Source organism: Brachycentrus maculatus, unplaced genomic scaffold (assembly GCF_059751285.1).
Source record: "Brachycentrus maculatus isolate JH-2025_06_01 unplaced genomic scaffold, ASM5975128v1 h1tg000270l, whole genome shotgun sequence".
Classification (NCBI taxonomy): domain Eukaryota; kingdom Metazoa; phylum Arthropoda; class Insecta; order Trichoptera; family Brachycentridae; genus Brachycentrus; species Brachycentrus maculatus.
The window spans coordinates 227,076-246,062 of NW_028281021.1; the positions used below are offsets into that span (position 1 = coordinate 227,076).

The 18,987-nt window shown below is 29.9% G+C and overlaps 1 protein-coding gene across 3 annotated transcripts in view; it reads right to left on the reverse strand.

Annotated features, from left to right (window-relative positions):
- LOC148305524 (poly(rC)-binding protein 3-like) overlaps window positions 1–18,987 on the reverse strand; it is a 258,974-nt gene that overhangs the window by 213,423 nt on the left and 26,564 nt on the right. For 2 of the 3 annotated variants that reach the window (XM_088266566.1, XM_088266559.1), the window contains exon 2: window positions 7,791–7,836. The gene's annotated coding sequence lies outside the window, so the exon portion shown is untranslated. Of the gene's footprint in view, window positions 1–7,790; window positions 7,837–10,872; window positions 10,941–18,987 lie in introns of all 3 variants that reach the window. The other variant, XM_088266554.1, reaches the window with a different exon arrangement.

Genomic DNA, 18,987 nt, shown 5'->3' on the forward strand with positions numbered 1-18,987 from the left:
CAAAAAATACCGGTAAATAACATTAGAAAATATACTGTTTTGAACGACTAATACAGTTATATATTAATAATACGCAAATATTGGAATGCAACGTTGTGTAAAATTTTCAAAGGAATGGAAGAATATCTTTTGAAGATCTAAGATACTTCAATACGAAAACAATATATCCAAGGGTGGGATTTCATGTGGAAGTAAAAATGTAATAGTTATCTTTGACTTTGCGTCTATTCGGAAACAAAAAATAATAAGAAAATATAAAAAACATCATATATTTTTTCTCGTTAACTTTAACTCTGACAATTAACATCATACATGGTTTAATAATCCTAAACTTAACTAACCATCACGCCGCTTCCCCACAGGGGTAGGCAGAGAGAAGAGAACGCCACACCACTCTGTCTTCGCAAACATTCTTCGCTTCTTCCACGTTCATGCATCTCCTCATACATACCCGCCGTTTGTTACGACTCCTAACCTGACCACTTTTAAGTATTTGGCATACCTGATCGTGCCATGTTTTTTCGGTCTTCCTCTGCTCCTTTTCCACTTAAATTCGCCTCATAAATTTGTTTTACCGTTCTTTCCTCACTCATTCGTTCTACATGTCCAAACCATCTCAACACAGCTTTCTTAATTTTATCGATAATGCTTATCTCAACTTTGCAATCCTTCCTTATTTCACTATTTGCACATCTATCATACATCGTTTTGTCGCACATTCTTCTGGGAGATCGCATTTCGACTGCATTCAGTCTACTTTCATCCTTCTTTTGCCAACTCCATGTTTCACTTCCATACATTAGAGTTGGAACCTAGACTCCATTGTGCACTGCCAGTTTAGCTTCCACTGATAGGTTTTCCTTAACTTAATAAAAACCCTTAACTTAATAGAAATCCTAAACTTAATATAAATAAATGGCTAAAACTAATTAAAAAGCTACCTTCACTTTTATTTTTCGATAACAAAATCGACAACTTCCGTCAATACGGAATACCATTTCCAAAAGAACCATAACGTAAGATTTTTAATATCTGGTTTTTAATAACAATATAAAAAAGCTTATTTTCATCTCACCAACAGATGTCTCTAGTGAAGTTCTAGTGAATCAAGAACAACATTTCAAAATTGGTTCATACATATAGAACTTCCATAAATTTAAGTAGTGTGGTTGTCAATAATGGGTAGAATTGGTGAATATAGAATTGGTGTAAAGTGATCACTTAAACCAGCCCCGTAAAGGCCCAGACTTCCATATTCTTCTTCATCTTTGATGAGATGTCAAAAAATAATATAAAACCCACACTAAATAAAAATAAAATAATTATTAATCACACTTTTTATTAAATGGAAAATTATTTAATTTATTAATAAATACTAAACTTGGTTATTTGCACTCACCACACAAGTAACTTCTTCGCTAAACGTTAGTCAAATGACAGGTTGTCAGAATAACGTAAATCGAAACGACGAAGTGAAACGGTGAATGTTGATACTGCGGGTAGTATAATACTGCCTTTGGGTGTAACCTGTCACGTACTACGTTATAAAGCCTTCACAGGGGTTGAATATCGAATATACTGGATGGAACAAAATAGCACTTTGATTTTCTTTTTAAACAAGGGTTAGGTATGCAACAAAAAATAAAGGAGTTTTATTAAACACAACAAAATACATTTCTAGACAAAATATGTATGCAAAGAAAATAAAGTTTACGAAAACGTCACAAACCAATAAATTAAAAAAATATATTTCAATTTCCCTGCGACAACATTTTCATTTTGATGATCTTCTGAGTTAGATTTTTTGTTGTTGATTTTAACCCTTATCTGAACCCGATGGCAAAAATGACACAAATAGAAGCAGTACTTAATACAGAATGAAGGGCAATCACCCATGCGCTTCAGGTACCAATTCCGGGTAATAATACAAATAAAGCGGAAAATCACATTTATTTGGACCCCCACAGGAATTGAGCCCGGGACCTCTACCACTGTAGACAAACGCGTTGAAAACCACACTGCAAAGGCGGAGGTGGGAGAAAATTGTGACTGATTTTATCACTGCATTACATGAAAGTCTTAAATTGTCAATGAACAATTTTTTAATAAGATCAAAACATTCAGTTTTTGTAATTTTGAATTAATTAAAAAATACTTATATATATTGAAATACGACAGTATATTTTTATTTTTCAAAAATCGGTGGGTTTATATTTGAGATAAGCCGTATTTGCCCACGCGTTTTAGTGGCTCAGTCTAGTCAAATTTGAAAAAAGAGAGAGCACAATTTTTTCATCGGAAATATGTTTCAGTATTTTAGCAGCTATCAAGCGCGTTGACCAGAAACAAATGGCGCCACCATTGCGCTCTAATGAAATGTTTAGAAACATATTATTTATTGACTCGGAAAAAACTTTGCGGAATGAGATGTTGATTGTTTAAGAAAAAACACTTGTATTAAAGTAAAAGTGAATGAGTTTTATTTAATTACACATGACTAGTTTCGAAAAATACAGATGTTTTCATCTACAGGTGAAAAATAATCAAGTTTGTACCTATCATAGGTGCATGTATACACGTACATTCAAAAGCAACATTGTGTCGAAATTTCAAAGCAATCTACGAATGAATTTAATAGATTAAAGATTTTGAACTAACGAACATTTAGATTTTATTATTCTAATAGTAAAGTGAGAAAAATAATATGTAACTGTTCTTTACTTGACTTTTTTCTAACAGTAAAGTTTATAAACTACGTTTATTTTAATTGTGATAAATTAATATTCAAAATTGTAATAAAAAATGCAACATTTTTATTTTTTTGACACATCCACTAAGTTTATGAAAATACTCCACGTGTGAAAAGCTACTCGGTAACTCAGATTCAAGAAGGCATTGTACGTTATCTTGTATGGAAAAGTTGATCGACGCTTACCCTATTGAAAGAGTTAGCAAACCGACTGCGTACAATACCCCATATCCGATAAAGAGAATTCATTCACTTTTCAGCACCCACTCAATGCTACTTGCTTACAGATGTTTTTAGCGTACCGATACTTTTGGGAAATAAATCGTGAGTCGAATAAAATAAAAAAATTAACTAAAATTACTCGCTTATCAGGTTTATATGTTCTTCGATATTAATTACTAATTAAAACGTGACTCCTAAAGGGAAAAGTCAAGAAGAATCAAATCATACGGCTAAACAGTATAGTATACAGTAGGCTATTTTCCTTGGCTTCACCCTACCGAGTTTCTCCAGGGTATGCTTGGCTACAACAGTTTAGAGTTTAGAAGGAATGTTTATTTGATTACAACATTTTGAGTGTGTCCAAATACTTGTTCACAAAATCTGTATTATCTCCAATTACAGGTGTTATTTTCATATTATTTTTTGACATCTCATCAAAGATGAAGTAGAATTAAAATAGTGGTGTTGTCAATTATGGGTAGAATTGGTGAATGTTACACGTGTGTAAAGTGATTACTTATACTAGCCTATGACGGTCGTCAGCCCCGTAAATGCCCAGACCTCCATATTCTTATTTATCTTTATTTGATCACGCATTTTTAGCAATTGTTACGCGTTATATAATAATAATAATGATAATCCTGAAATTATCCGGAGGGTTGGTCTGTATTTCCCCGATAGTTACCTAAGACAGCGTCATTTCATTGTTACCTCAGTGTTACTTCATTGATTTTTAACATTTTCGTGAAATAATAAAAAGATTTTTTTTTTCTCCATTTAATCAGGCTGAGCCACAGCAACACATGGCTTGGTACAGTTAGTATATGGTAAAATCCTTTCTGGATTTTGTGCATTAGTGTGGAGTAGAATATAACACGTGAGGTAGAAAAGCTCGTCTGGAAAAACCCCATCTTTAATGATCCACACTTTAGCACGCAGAATGCAAATGGGAAATAAATTACTCGTGAAATGAAGTACGAAAAGTCTCGTCATTATTTGTCAGAGGCATCAACTCCATAATGACATAAATGTAAAATCTCATTTAACCAAATCAAGTTTTCTTTCAATTTACTTTAGCGGAAAATTAATAATGCAAAACTGAAGCAATAAACATAAATAAATACTATATTATACACTTTATAGGTATTGATAAGTAACTTTTGAATTGATCAGTTTAACAACATTTTGAGTGTATCCAAATACTTATATTAGTATGTGAGGTCCGAATCCTGGATTACAATCACAAACATGAGAAATGCCAGAAAATATCATTTTCATTTTTATTATTTAAGATTATAATTTGACCAGATAATTTATTTACAACATTTTGAGTGTGTCCAAATACTTGTTCACAAAATCTGTATTATATCCAATTACAGGAGTAATTTTCATATTATTTTTTGTCAAAAAATAATATGAAAATAAGTCCTGTAATTGAAGATAATCCAGATTTCGTGAACAAGTATTTGGACACACTCAAAATGTTGTAGTAAACTTATTAAAAAAACAAACAAAACTACATGTTATTAATATTCAATAATTTCTTATACTTATACTAAAAAAATCCAAGCCATGTAATTTCAAAACTCATATTCATACATACCTGGCAATAAAGTTTAGGGAAATGCGAGTCATGCCAGAAACAGTACCGACCTCACAAATACGACTTTCCACAGTACAAGCGTGAGATTTTAATTACAACCAACTCGGTAATCCAACATATCAAGGCAACTGAGCAATTTGTGTTATGAAGTGTTGAATTGTTTTGTGAAAAAATGTTAAACTAACATTAAACCGGATGTTTTTATATTGAAATAATCCATATATCATTCAAAATTAAAATGATATTTTCCATCGAGATAAATATCATGTTAACTTTATCATAAATGACCGGCAGACGACACGAATATCGAAAATCAACGGAGAGTTTTTGTACCGGGACAAGCATGCTGGCGAAAGGATTATCTGGGTGCAGAGGTAAAGCAGAAAAGATCCTCTTCGATCATTATATGAACAAATATAATACACATACGCTTGATGTACACTGGTAATTTTTAACGATAAATACATAAGTAGGATATATAAATATATATATGTGTGTGTATACTTTATTATATTATAATTATTTCGTAAATAAGCTTTCTTTATATTTCTGCAAAAGAGTGGATATTGGATATTAAAAAAATTAATCGTTGAATTCCATAATATGAAAACCAAAGATTTTTAATACATTTAATACATTTAGTAAGAAGTAAGAGTCTATGTTTCTGTAAGCGGGTAGCCACTACTACTACCAAGTTGGCAACACTGAACTATTGAACTATTGTTGAGGATTCAACAAAAGCAACCAACCGGAGCGCGCCAGCAAGATTCGCCTGTATCGCTGGGTTGTTAAAAGACGTATATTTTAGCTTCTCATTTAATTTAAGTTCAATAATCCATTAGACAAATTATAATAAGTTAATATCAAATCGTAATCAAAGTGTAAGAATTTATTTTAATAAACAAACTGTTAGTACGCATTTCTTTTAAATATCCTGCTCTGGCATCCCGCACAATAACACACGCACGAGGTGTCTAAATTTCAATTCCCATCAAGTTAGTGTAATAATTTTTCATTCACAATTTTTTTTAAATAAGTTATTATTTATTTATTGGAAAACCAACAGAATATATAACAAAAATAACATAACACAATAAAAATTTTTTAAAAAAGCATTCCAATCAGCGTTTTCACTTAAGTTATCTAAATATCAAAATAAACTGTCACGTACATAAAAGTTTAACTGTATAATAAACTTACATTACATGTTTTTATCAAGTAATAGATTTTTTTATCAACTAGTCAAATAGAAATCAACAATATTTCTCTTAAACGTATTTAGAGAAACATATTTGATATTTATTTCACTAAGCATTACATTGCACATATCGCAGTCTCAATTTAAAAATGATATTTGGTAGGACTTGGTGTGCTAGAAATTCTGGATTTGCTACTGATGTTTTATATTATAATCACAAAGATTGCATGTGTGTATGAAAAACTATTTTCCTTCATGTTCAGTTGGCAGTCCCTGAATTTAGATTTTTCAAGGATAACCCTTATGATTGGCGATGCCGATAGGGGTGGGTCGGGCCGGGGACAGGTGGGCGCCTCCTAACGGTCACCGGAAGTATCTTCCTCGGCTGTGAGACCTCATTTCCTGTATTTCTTTTGACCCGTCTCTGCACTCACTACTCTATCGTATCACTAACAAAATTCATTTCTATATGTTTACTTTTAAATTCTCTCTCACACAGGATGGGCTTGTTAATATTTATTGGAGTATTTATTTTTTTAATAAAAAGAAATACCGGGATTAGAAGCGCAATAGTGAAACTATGCTTGCACTAGGTTTCAGGTTAGATGTTAGATTAATACGAAAATCCATGATTTTATGGTAGTTATAAGAGTTGTCCAAATTTTTAACTTACCTTTATTGTCAAATTGTGATATGTATTTATAACATTATAAATAGTAAAAAATACAACTATGTACTTGTAAACGTTCACACGTGTATAAAATGATTTGACTAGCTTATGATAGGTCAAAAGTTCTGTAAATACCCATACTTCCATATTCTTTTTCATGAATGTAGAGATGTCAAAAAAATAACTCTTTAGTAGAGAAAACCCATATTTGGACACACTCAAAATGTTGTGAACTATATGTTCGTTTAAAAGTGGAAGGAAAACTGTTTTGTTTTTGTTTTAATATATAAAATCCGGTTCCACCAAAAAATGTCAGTACATTCTAAAAACTATTAATATGATGAATTCATATTTATATATTATTTTTTAAATGTGAATTTTTAACAAAATATCTGAAATAATATTTGAAATAATATAAAAATGAAAATAAGGTTGGATTCTTTGCAGTGTTCATATTAAAACGGAGTGTTTTTGCTTTTATAAAATATCTTAGTATTTTATAAATCAAACATTGAATTGGCACTGTAGAAAAATTTATGTATTTTTAATTTCCATTTGGCTTGTTATATAGGTATCAATTTTTCTAAAAATCCTTTGTGACACATGATTTAATCATAAGCCATCATTTTTGAAAGCGTAAACCAAAGCACGAGCCAAAGCGAAAGCCTTCATTTTTACCGTAATTGAAAATTATTCATAATACATTTTAAGAAAAATTAATAATTACTTAAATACGTAAATATTTACATTGTTCTTATATCTTAAAATAATAATAAAAAGTCTACTGTTTTTGTTTTTCTTTTTGTACATATAGAAAATCACGAGCAAACGTCATTCAATGTAACGAATTTTAAAATTTGTTATTTCTTTGCATAAAAAAGAGATGGTTTTTACATTAAGTATTTTACATAGTATATTGTACTGCGTCATCAATTACAGTCAAAGCATTTTACTTTTGTTTGATTGATTACAAAAATGTCTTTTCAATTTAAAAAAAATTCAATAACTTTTTCATGAATTTTAATGAACAGTGCGAGTAAAATTAAATAAATAACAGTATTCAGTCAAGTGACAAAGTATATTTTTTGTCAAAGAATTTGAAATATATTCTTATTTGTAATGTACGAGCAAATGTTTACAAAAGGCGCTTCGAGAACCATTATAAAAAGACAATAAAAAATATTATTAAATTATGCAAAGCAACTTTGATAAAATGGTTTAACAAATAACTAAATGATCATTAAAAAATACCATTTCGACAATCTACAAAAATTTAATAAATAATTGATATTATATTTGACAATAAATTCAAGATCAAAAAGTTTTATAAAGTATGTAATTAGCTTACCTTATTTCAATATCGTCTTTCCCTGTTAAATAAGATGTCTCAGCTTCTGCAAACAATGAAAAAATCTTTTCAAAAAACCTGAATAATTCGATACGCTACGACATAAAATTCTTTGATCTTTCAGGACAAAATAATTGGGAATGAACATGAAAATCAACCAAAACAAATTTTTGCGAAAAATCTGTTGCGATGATTTAAAAATAAAAGAACACGTATTTTTATGTTTTAAAATCTCAACATAGATGAAGAAGAGTTTTTACCAACGTATTATTTCTTTTGGGTTTTAAATCCATAGTGTAATAGTCACATCGCTTGGCTGCCATGCTGGACGTTTTAAATCCAATTTCCAGTGGGACAAAATAAATATGATGATTTTCACTCTCATATTTATTTGATATATTTGACCCTGGATATATTAATGCACAAAAAGTCATGCTTATAAAACAGATAATAAAACAAGACTTTTTCATGTAGGAGGTGAATTTTTCCTATAAAGTCGTTCAGGATATATAATTTTATATGTACATATGAACGACATTTTTAATCTATACGTCTAGGAAAGGTGGTCTGGTACCAGTACAAGGTACCAGTCCAGGGTTATATTGAATAAATATTTTAGTGAAGAAAATCACTTATATTTATTTGACCCCCCTCTGGAAATCGAACTCTGGACCTCCAGTACGGTAGCCGAGCGTACTGACCATTGCACTACGAAGGCGGACAAAAAATGGTGGACAGAAGAAATACAAATATGGTTAGTTACATTTTTAAAGTTAGATTATAGTGACGCAATCGGTACTGTTGTTTTGATCTCAACAATAATATATCATTATTTTTATTATTCTGAGATTCATTCAAATTGAATCGTGCCGGAAAAGGGTTAAGTAGAATTTAGGGGTGGTTTGTTTCCTTTCAAACCCTCCAGACATGTACGATCAATGGGTGTTTTCAACCCCAAATGAAAAGAGATGATTTACCCTTCCCTTTGAACGACTTGTCCAACGTCCCGTTAAGTTTGACGTCCAGATTGGGTTCTATAAATTATAATACGGTTATATCCAGTTCGCGGTTAGTCTATCTTCGAATAGTGAAGCCCTACCCTTCTCAAGATCAATTTGCTAAATGTCGGGTTACGTTTAACTGACAGGTTGATCCGTATAAATAATGCAGGGCTGCCGGTGGTTTGCGGTTAAGCTCACGTTATTCGATAAAGACACACTGATCTAGAGGGTATGCGACATTTTATGGACATGTCGAGTATTATGACTGTTGAATAATCATTTTTCGATAATTGAAAACTCTCAGTTAAGTCACACTAATGTTTCTCGTGACCATTAAATATGAAATACAACGACCTACGTGGTTTATGAATACATAACACAACCCATTTTAAGACATATGGGACTTTAAACCCAATAATAGTAGAATATAATCATAATGCATGATAATTTATGTTCAAACTTCCTCAGCATGTGACCAATACATTTATCTTTCAAATAAGGAATATTTTCGCACTTGTTTATTCTTGCTCGAAGATCGTTTTTTGTAAATTACTGTATTCATATTTAACAACATCAATTGTACCTTAGGAAAATCTTACATCTATAAACTAAATAAAAAAAATTGATATATAATTAACATTTTATTTTGTTGATAACTTTAAATGATTTTGAAAAAAAGGTTTTATTTTTTTATATTAAATTATCTTTTCAATTTTGATTATTTTACTAGCGACTTTGTTTTCATTATTTCAATAAGTTATCTGTTTGAATTATTTGTTGTTACTAATTGGTGGTACTTTTATAATCTACTATTTCAGTAAAACAACTTACTTTTAGAAAAATATATGTTTTAAGTACGTACCTACATAAAAATACCAATATAATGAATCTTATAATTAATATTACTTTTGTAGACTTGATTACTAATAATGAAACTTTTCGAAGGGGTAAGTTTAAAAATAACTTTTTTTAAAGGCTTATCTGAAAGCAAGAGAGAAGAAAACCCATACCGTTATGGGTTTTCAAGTAGTTTGAACAAAAATTGAGAAATCACTTTTATTCAAACAATCCACCTTTGCAGCTGCAAAACCGAATTGATGTGAAAAAATTAAGAAGAATTATAAAAAAAAATTAAACAGTCGTGAATGATGAGTTGATGGTAAAATAAATATTTATAAAATTTCCACACGCCAACCCCTCATTAATACAATCGTTTATTTGCTATTTTTTTATTAGTTTTCTTGACCCTAGATTATAAATATATTGTTTGCCTCTGTAGTGCAATGGTGAGCACGCGCGGTTACCGTTCTGGAGGTCCAGATTTATTCAATATTACCCTGGACTGGTATCTACCTGAAGCGGAGGGCTGATCACCTTTCCCTTATGTGTTAACGATCAAGATAACACTGCGTTTATATGATGCAGTGCCCTATGCAGCATTGAGGTGCGGATACGGGTTTGAAGAAGAAGAAGAAGATTACAGGATATTCGTAAAATTTACGTCGGATATCCAGGCACTGAGACAACTCATGTAAAGAATGAAGTGACAACTAGCAAATATATTATTTTACTAACCAATATTTTATGTTTATATATTTATTACATTGAGTTTTAAAAAATTGTTGCACTTATATTTTAAATGTTTTTAGTAAAAATAATTGGAGAAATGAGAGTTTTTTCTATCGTCCAAAATTTTACGATAGTCCCGTATTAAGGTTTATTGTAACAAGTCCCGTGGTCTAGGGTAAATACAGTATTAAATATACTACCATCAAACTCAAATAAATGAAAATTAAAAAAGATAACCGGAACCCAACATCATACCCCATGGATAATTTGAACGTGTATGTTTTGTATGTTAAATATACATATATGTAGTGGAATGCCTTTGAGCTCCGAACCAAGGGCGGTTAGAAGCAAACGAAGCTAATTATTATTAGAATATTACACTGTTTACAAAATGCAAGTATCACGTTTTACAGCGTTTTATTCTGTTGAAACTAAAGTGTGGAATAACATGACGCCATATCAGCCACCCCGTTAGCAGCTAGTTAGGGGTAGGGGTAAAAATGTAAGCCTACCTGAATAGGCTGCGCTTCATACAAGAGCTGCGCGACAATGAGCACCTCTGAAAGCCTTCGTACTGAAACTGGGTTGAAAACACACAATGAATCATTGCAAAGCTTGGAATATTTTTATCGTTTGAGAAAAACAGTCACGTATGAATAAAAAAATTGTATATATATCTTGGTGCAAATTTTACTAAACTAGAGAGGAATTTATATTTTTATTAATTGATTTACTTCACTTTGTGGTAATTCCTATCCATTTTCAATTAAATTTTTACTAGGTAGTTAAATGCCGTAATTTCTTAAAATTTATTGTAAAAAGCGTTTTCCGTATAATTCCGTATAATTTTTAAATACCGTACACGGTTTCTTGAATGTTTTTCACAGATATTTTATGCCACATTTTATAAAGTTTATAAAATTAAACAACTTTGTTTTAACCACTTTTTTGTGTGGAAGTTTTTGGTAAAGGAATATAATTAATTATGAGTATTTTAATGTTTTAGATATTTAATAAACCCTGATGATGACAAGGTTCTTGTCAAAACCGGTAGGATAAAGTGTACTTATAATAAAAAAGTGGTTAAAACAAAGTTGTTTAATTTTATAAAGCTTATAACCGTTTACGGTGTTTGATATGTTACGAAGTAAAAATAAATATTAATATACTTGAATAAAATATTTTTCAAAAATAAAGTATATCATCTAAGCAGTAACATAAGAACGTATTATTTTATCAAGTGTTTAATTTTAATAAAATAAAATAACAATTTGTCGATGCTGACAATTCGACAACAGTGACAGTTCAATGGGAGAATGCCGATTAATAACAATTTGACAAAAGAATGACGATTACTGACAAAGCGTCACCAATTTTCATCTCTACTTAGGGACAGATGACTTTGGAGGCTGTTTATGAACATCACATACTCCCTTAAAGATCATAAATGGACAATAAATTAATGAATAAAATATTTATTGACTGTGGCAAAAATAGAAAGAAAAAAAAATATTTACTGACATTATCTGCTGACGTATGGGAGTCAATTATTGATTCTCAAATGTCATTACATGTTTGTTCGTAGATGAAACATAATACTCGAATGATGCTCAATCGCGAACATCCTCTTACAAGTTCACGTTCCCATAGAAGTAACCTAACCGCGAGAGTAAACTGGATTATGTGAAGCGGCTTTGGAAACAAGAGCGAATAAAGCGATCGGGAGAGGTACAAAAACCTGTTCGCTATTACGTTTAACAAGACTCATTTGTGGCTATAAGTAAGTGCAACAAGTTGTGCTCCAATAATATTTTTACTATTTTTCTTGCGGAAAAAAATTTAAATAGTTTCTCAAAGAATCATCGCATAATAAGTATTTAAATTAAATCATTCAATTAAGATTAATTTAAATACTCAATTGAGATTAATATATATAAATATTGAGCTCGAGTCTTTTCCAAGCACAAGGTCTTAGCCTCTTTTTAGTGAGGCGGAGAGTACCTAACTAGTATAAGATATTTTTATGTAGGTTTGTGTAGCTAATGAATTAAATTGTTAATAATTTTTAACTTTTTTAAACCAAAAAAGATTTTCATTAAAAGTCTTTAAAAACTGCAATAATTCATTAAAAAAATTATTAATAAATAAATATTTTTTACAAAATTTTGAGTGTGTCCAAATACTTGTTCACAAATCTGGATTATCTCCAACTATAGGAGTTATTTTTAAATTATTTTTTGACATCTTATAAAAGATGAAGAAAAAATGGAATTCTGGATATAATAATATAAATATATTTTAATAATAGACATACATAATAGATGTCTCTAGTGAAGTTCTAGTGATTCAAGAGCAATGTTTCTAAATAAGTTCATATTTAAAGAGATTCCAAGAAATGGAGTAGTGTGGCTGTCAATAATGGGTAGAATTGGTGAATGTTTCACGCATGTAAAGTGATCACTTAAACCAGCCTATAACGGTCGTAAGCCCCGTAAATGCCCAGACTTCCATATTCTTCTTCATCTTTGATGAGATGTCAAAAAAAACTATTTTTGAATGAAAGTTTTACCGTTTTACTTGTCGCCTTCGTCATCTCATCTCCAAAAAACGATTTAAATCCAGCTATTTCACCTTTGATTTAGTTCGAAGATTTGATTAATATCTCAACAAGTCTGTTGAGTTGGAAGTCTGCGTATTTACAGGACTAACGACTTGACATTGTCGGGGTTATTTTTTCGTTAATCTTATTGCATTCCTGAAATACTTGTACAGGCTTTATTTGAAAAAGTATGTGATATTTTAATTATATTGTATGAAGAAAAGCATAGACGTTTACCGGAAAAATCAACGCTCTACAATAATATCATTAATTAAGTATTTTGTCAATTTATATTCACGTGAACTTGAACTTAACTATCTCTGATTTATATCCGCGTATCATATGACACATTGGGCATCGTGATTTTTAAGAAGATTAAAAAATTCACTTAATGATCTTTAAGCCTTTTAATTAATAAGTAAGGTAAATTATAAATCTAAAAAAAATCGACGTGGTTTTAACCTACCACTTAGAGAAAGAGGATAAGTTCTGCGCTCCAGATAGTTGAATTTGGATGTAGATTACATTAAAAAAAAACTAATGTTGAAAGTGTGTATTGCTTTAAGTCAAATAAATAATACGCGGACGATGTACCAAAGCTTAGATGCAGAAAGGTAAATACCATCTAGTAAAGAGAAAAAGGAAAAAGCGCTCTGTGAAAAGTGAAAATGATAAACTCCTTCCGAAAATAATTTAACCATTTTTAATATTCATCTTCTCACCTATCAAAAACTAGGAATACTACTAAAATACATAAAACTTCGTAAAAGTTTTATTGTTCCGGTACATATTTAAGATGTCCTCTCCGAAATGGTTCCAGGATATAAAAGGTATGGAGAAAATTTCAGAGAAGAAGTGTAAAAATTCTTCATGAATAATAGAGCTTTCTAACAGTTGATTTAAGATCTACTACCCTTCAGCGTTAACAAAAAGTGACTTGGAAAATGTCATAATAAAGTCATGGAGGACTTGTGACATATTATTTCGGGAAGATATTTGAATTTTAAATTACGTAAACGGGATAAATTTCCATAAAAACCATATACATTTACACAATTACATGAAGATTTCAATATTTGTATTAAAGAAACATAATTTTAAATAAATCCACATTTTATTATTCTTTTAAAAAAATAAAAATTATGACAGCTGTTCTAAATTTCTAGGGAGATGTTTATTTTTTTAAATCAGAAGAATCATAAGTCATCAATTAAATTTTAATAAAGAAACTAGCATATTATTTTTTGACATCTCATCAAAGATGAAGAAGAATATGGAAGTCTGGGTATTTACGGGGCTGACGACCGTCATAGGCTGGTTTAAGTGATCACTTAACTCACGTGTAACATTCACCAATTCTACCCATTATTGACAACCACACTACTCAAATTCTTGGAAGTTCTATAAATATGAACTAATTTTGAAACATTGGTTATTTCTTCTTCATCTTTGATTAGAAGTAAAAAAATAATATGAAAAATAACTCCTATAATTGGACATAATCCATATTTGTGAACAAGTCTTTGGACACACTCAAAATGTTGTAAGATGATAGCATTTTGAAAAGTATATAAAAACCAATTCAACTAATATTTTTTATTAATAAAATTTGCAATATGAACATAGCAGAATTTATACAAACAGATCTCATTTTTTAAAGTTAGAATAGACTCAACCATTTATAAAAGTAACCCCTGTTTTATCAAATTGGTTCAGAATAACGTACTACATTTACTGTATTTACGTATTATGAAAACACAGTTGAATCCCTGTTTCTTATATGAATTTTTAATAAACATGATATCCTTCTGAATCCGTTCTTCGTTCACGTTACCTTTACATCGTAACAAGTTGATCAAAACCATGTTATAAAAAGATATGTAATATAAAAATGAAATAAGTGATAACCTCAGATTTCAGTATTTAGTAGTCCATCGAGAAACAAAAGTTCAGCTTTATAAGACCAGAATTTGCAAACACAACGCTACGAGGAGAATAGGAGAAGCTACAAGTTTAATGATGTGTTATATTCAGATCATAAAAAAATGATCCTTTGACATCATTACATTACATTACTCCGTACTCATCATATAAGAATGACAATCTGTTTTTTAACTAATGGTAAATGGATCACTGTATACAATTGAATTATTTATTGATTTGGAAAATCGATTTGTGGAAATAATTGGCAGATATGCGTGAAGAGATCTATGAATATAGAAGAGGTGAAGAATATTTAAAAAGACAGAGTGGTGTAGCATTCTATCTTTTCTCCCATTCCCTGTGTGGAAGCACCTTGATGGTTAGTAAGTTAGTTTTGAATATATAAAAAATCCTGCCTATAAATATTTCACAAAAATTTTCCTAATAATGTATATGAAAGCTCTTAAGCAAAGTATTAAAAATTCAAGAACGGGTAAATTTCCAATCAACCTTTTTACCGCCGAACCGTTTCTCTTGAAGATTATTTTAATTACGATAATGCTTAAATTAATATCTTATTTCCCCGTAGCGTGCGGTAATGTATTATGATTGGCTAGGGCGCGTTTTAATCTGATATTAAATAATTATTTACCCGGATTCTGCGAACATCTAATGATTTATTAAGAACACAGCCCTTTCCGATGTAATGGCGGCAATTTGTCGATAATTTTCCCTCCAAAATTGTGTCTACGGGACTTCCGTCCGGGTACAGGAACGATAATCGGGTTATTTTCTGGAAATTCCGCTGCCGCTTATTAATCAAAAGGATTTAATCATGACACGACGGATACGCAATCCCACTAAAACACCCACTTGTGTGTGAACAGACTAGTTACCGTACTTACGCGGCAATTTAGAATAGGAAATTATTTTACAACGTTAATTACATCTCAAATAACAGTCAAATAACGTAATTACTCAGAACAAGAACAAGGTTTTAAAAAAAAAACTTTCACAACATTTTTATTTCCTATTATTCTTTGACATCTCATCGAAGATGAAGAAGAATATGAAAGTCTGGGCATTTACGGGGCTGACGACCGTCATAGGCTGGTTTACATATGTGATCAATTTACATACGTGCAACATTCACCAATTCTACCCATTATTGACAACCAACTACTCAAATTCTTGGAAGTTCTATTCAATTCAATTCAATTCAATTCAATTCAATTCAATTTGAATTCAATTCAATTCCATTCAATTTATTCAACAACAAAAAAATATATATACATAACAAACAATATTCAAGGCGTATATTATATATATATATATATATATATATATATATATATATATATATATATATATATATATATATATATATATATATATATAAATATATATATATATAAATATATATATATATATATATATATATATATATATATATATATATATATATATATATATATATATATATATATATATATATATATATATATATTTACATATATGATCCTATTTCGAATCATTGTTCTTGAATCACTAGAGACATCTATTGGTGAGATGAAAAGAAGGTTTTTTATTGAATAGAAACTACATACATGAGAAACGCCAGGAAATATAGTTTTCATTTTTATTATTTTAGCTTATAATTTGACCGTTTTGAGTGTGACACACTCAAAATTTTGTCTGCCTCCATTTAGTGTAATGTTTATCGTGTTTAGATACCATGATGGAGTTTCCGGGTTTGATTCCCAGGGGGGGAAGTGAAAATAAATATTAATGATTTTACACTCTAATATTTATTAAATATTACCCTGGACTGGTCTCCAAAGTGTAGGAGTAATCACCTAGCCTTCATGTAGGTAAGGACCAAGATAACAATGCGTCAATACGATGCAGTGGCCTTTGTACCATAGGGTTCGAATAAGGGTAAAAAGAAAAAATATTTTTTTGGATGCCTTAGGATTTCGATTTTAATTTATGTGTTACTTTGTCAATATGACTTTTTCTCAAATCTGTTGTGTCCTATGTATCATTTTCAAATACGGTGTACGAAAATGATGATGGTTACAATTGATTTAAAGAAAAAGTGTTATTACATTTACTATCTATCATTGGAATCATAAATGTCCATCAAACCTCTTCCCTTTGCTTTTCCCTCTACCTCCTTCCCTAAACTCCATTTTTTCGTTGCCTTCCTTATTATCATCGATTTGTAATTCTCATAAATTTAATGAAATATGAAGTAAATAAAACTGAAGCAACAGAAAATTCAATTCAATTCAATTCAATTTGAATTCAATTCAATTCCATTCAATTTATTCAACAACAAAAAAATATATATACATAACAAACAATATTCAAGGCGTATATTATATATATATATATATATATATATATATATATATATATATATATATATATATATATATATATATATATATAAATATATATATATATAATATATATATATATATATATATATATATATATATATATATATATATATATATATATATATATATATATATATATATATATATATTTACATATATGATCCTATTTCGAATCATTGTTCTTGAATCACTAGAGACATCTATTGGTGAGATGAAAAGAAGGTTTTTTATTGAATAGAAACTACATACATGAGAAACGCCAGGAAATATAGTTTTCATTTTTATTATTTTAGCTTATAATTTGACCGTTTTGAGTGTGACACACTCAAAATTTTGTCTGCCTCCATTTAGTGTAATGTTTATCGTGTTTAGATACCATGATGGAGTTTCCGGGTTTGATTCCCAGGGGGGGAAGTGAAAATAAATATTAATGATTTTACACTCTAATATTTATTAAATATTACCCTGGACTGGTCTCCAAAGTGTAGGAGTAATCACCTAGCCTTCATGTAGGTAAGGACCAAGATAACAATGCGTCAATACGATGCAGTGGCCTTTGTACCATAGGGTTCGAATAAGGGTAAAAAGAAAAAATATTTTTTTGGATGCCTTAGGATTTCGATTTTAATTTATGTGTTACTTTGTCAATATGACTTTTTCTCAAATCTGTTGTGTCCTATGTATCATTTTCAAATACGGTGTACGAAAATGATGATGGTTACAATTGATTTAAAGAAAAAGTGTTATTACATTTACTATCTATCATTGGAATCATAAATGTCCATCAAACCTCTTCCCTTTGCTTTTCCCTCTACCTCCTTCCCTAAACTCCATTTTTTCGTTGCCTTCCTTATTATCATCGATTTGTAATTCTCATAAATTTAATGAAATATGAAGTAAATAAAACTGAAGCAACAGAAATTTTTAATTTTCATTTATTTTTTAAAATGTTCAAGCATTATCTACTCTCTAACTGCAAACACCCATATCAAACGTTTTAAACAATATCACTTGTCTATTTTTGGTTGGTTATACATATAATAAGCCTGTTAATGTAAATATTCATTTTCTGTTTACGAAGTTTAAATAAAAACTATTTAAAAGTAAGACTTAAATTATTTTTTTTAAATTAAAACATTTTACTACAAAGTGATTGCCTAATCAATAAATGAAATTCAGATTTTACTTTTATTACATTTAAAGCTAATTTTTGGTAGTCTTGTCATTATTCAATTTAAGATTTTTTATAGTTATTTTAAAGCTATTGTAATCACCGACTCAATAAACAACGTAATTTTACATTAATTTAATATCCGAGAACATTAAGTCTTGATAATGATAAGACACTAAATGTCTTCATTCCAGAATAAATAGAAGCTTTAAAAAAATTGGATGAATATCTTTCAAGAGCAATGCAATCATCGAAAGATTCTTAAAGTACTTTTTAATATGATTTGTAAAAATGATTTTTTGCAATTTCGACTGGAGAGTCCCTCCATTACGCCACTAAGGCGAGTGGATGATGTGATTAGTGATTAAACCGAAGAGTTTGTAGGAAATTCCGGTCTGTAAATTTCTGCACGAAGGGTGGATAATTTGAAGGAGACGCTCTTACGTACGGGAGAACAAAATTTAAGGATTTTCAGCGAAAACATCCCTCTTCATTCCTCTGCGCGTAAGGGGTGGCTGTATTCCAGCCA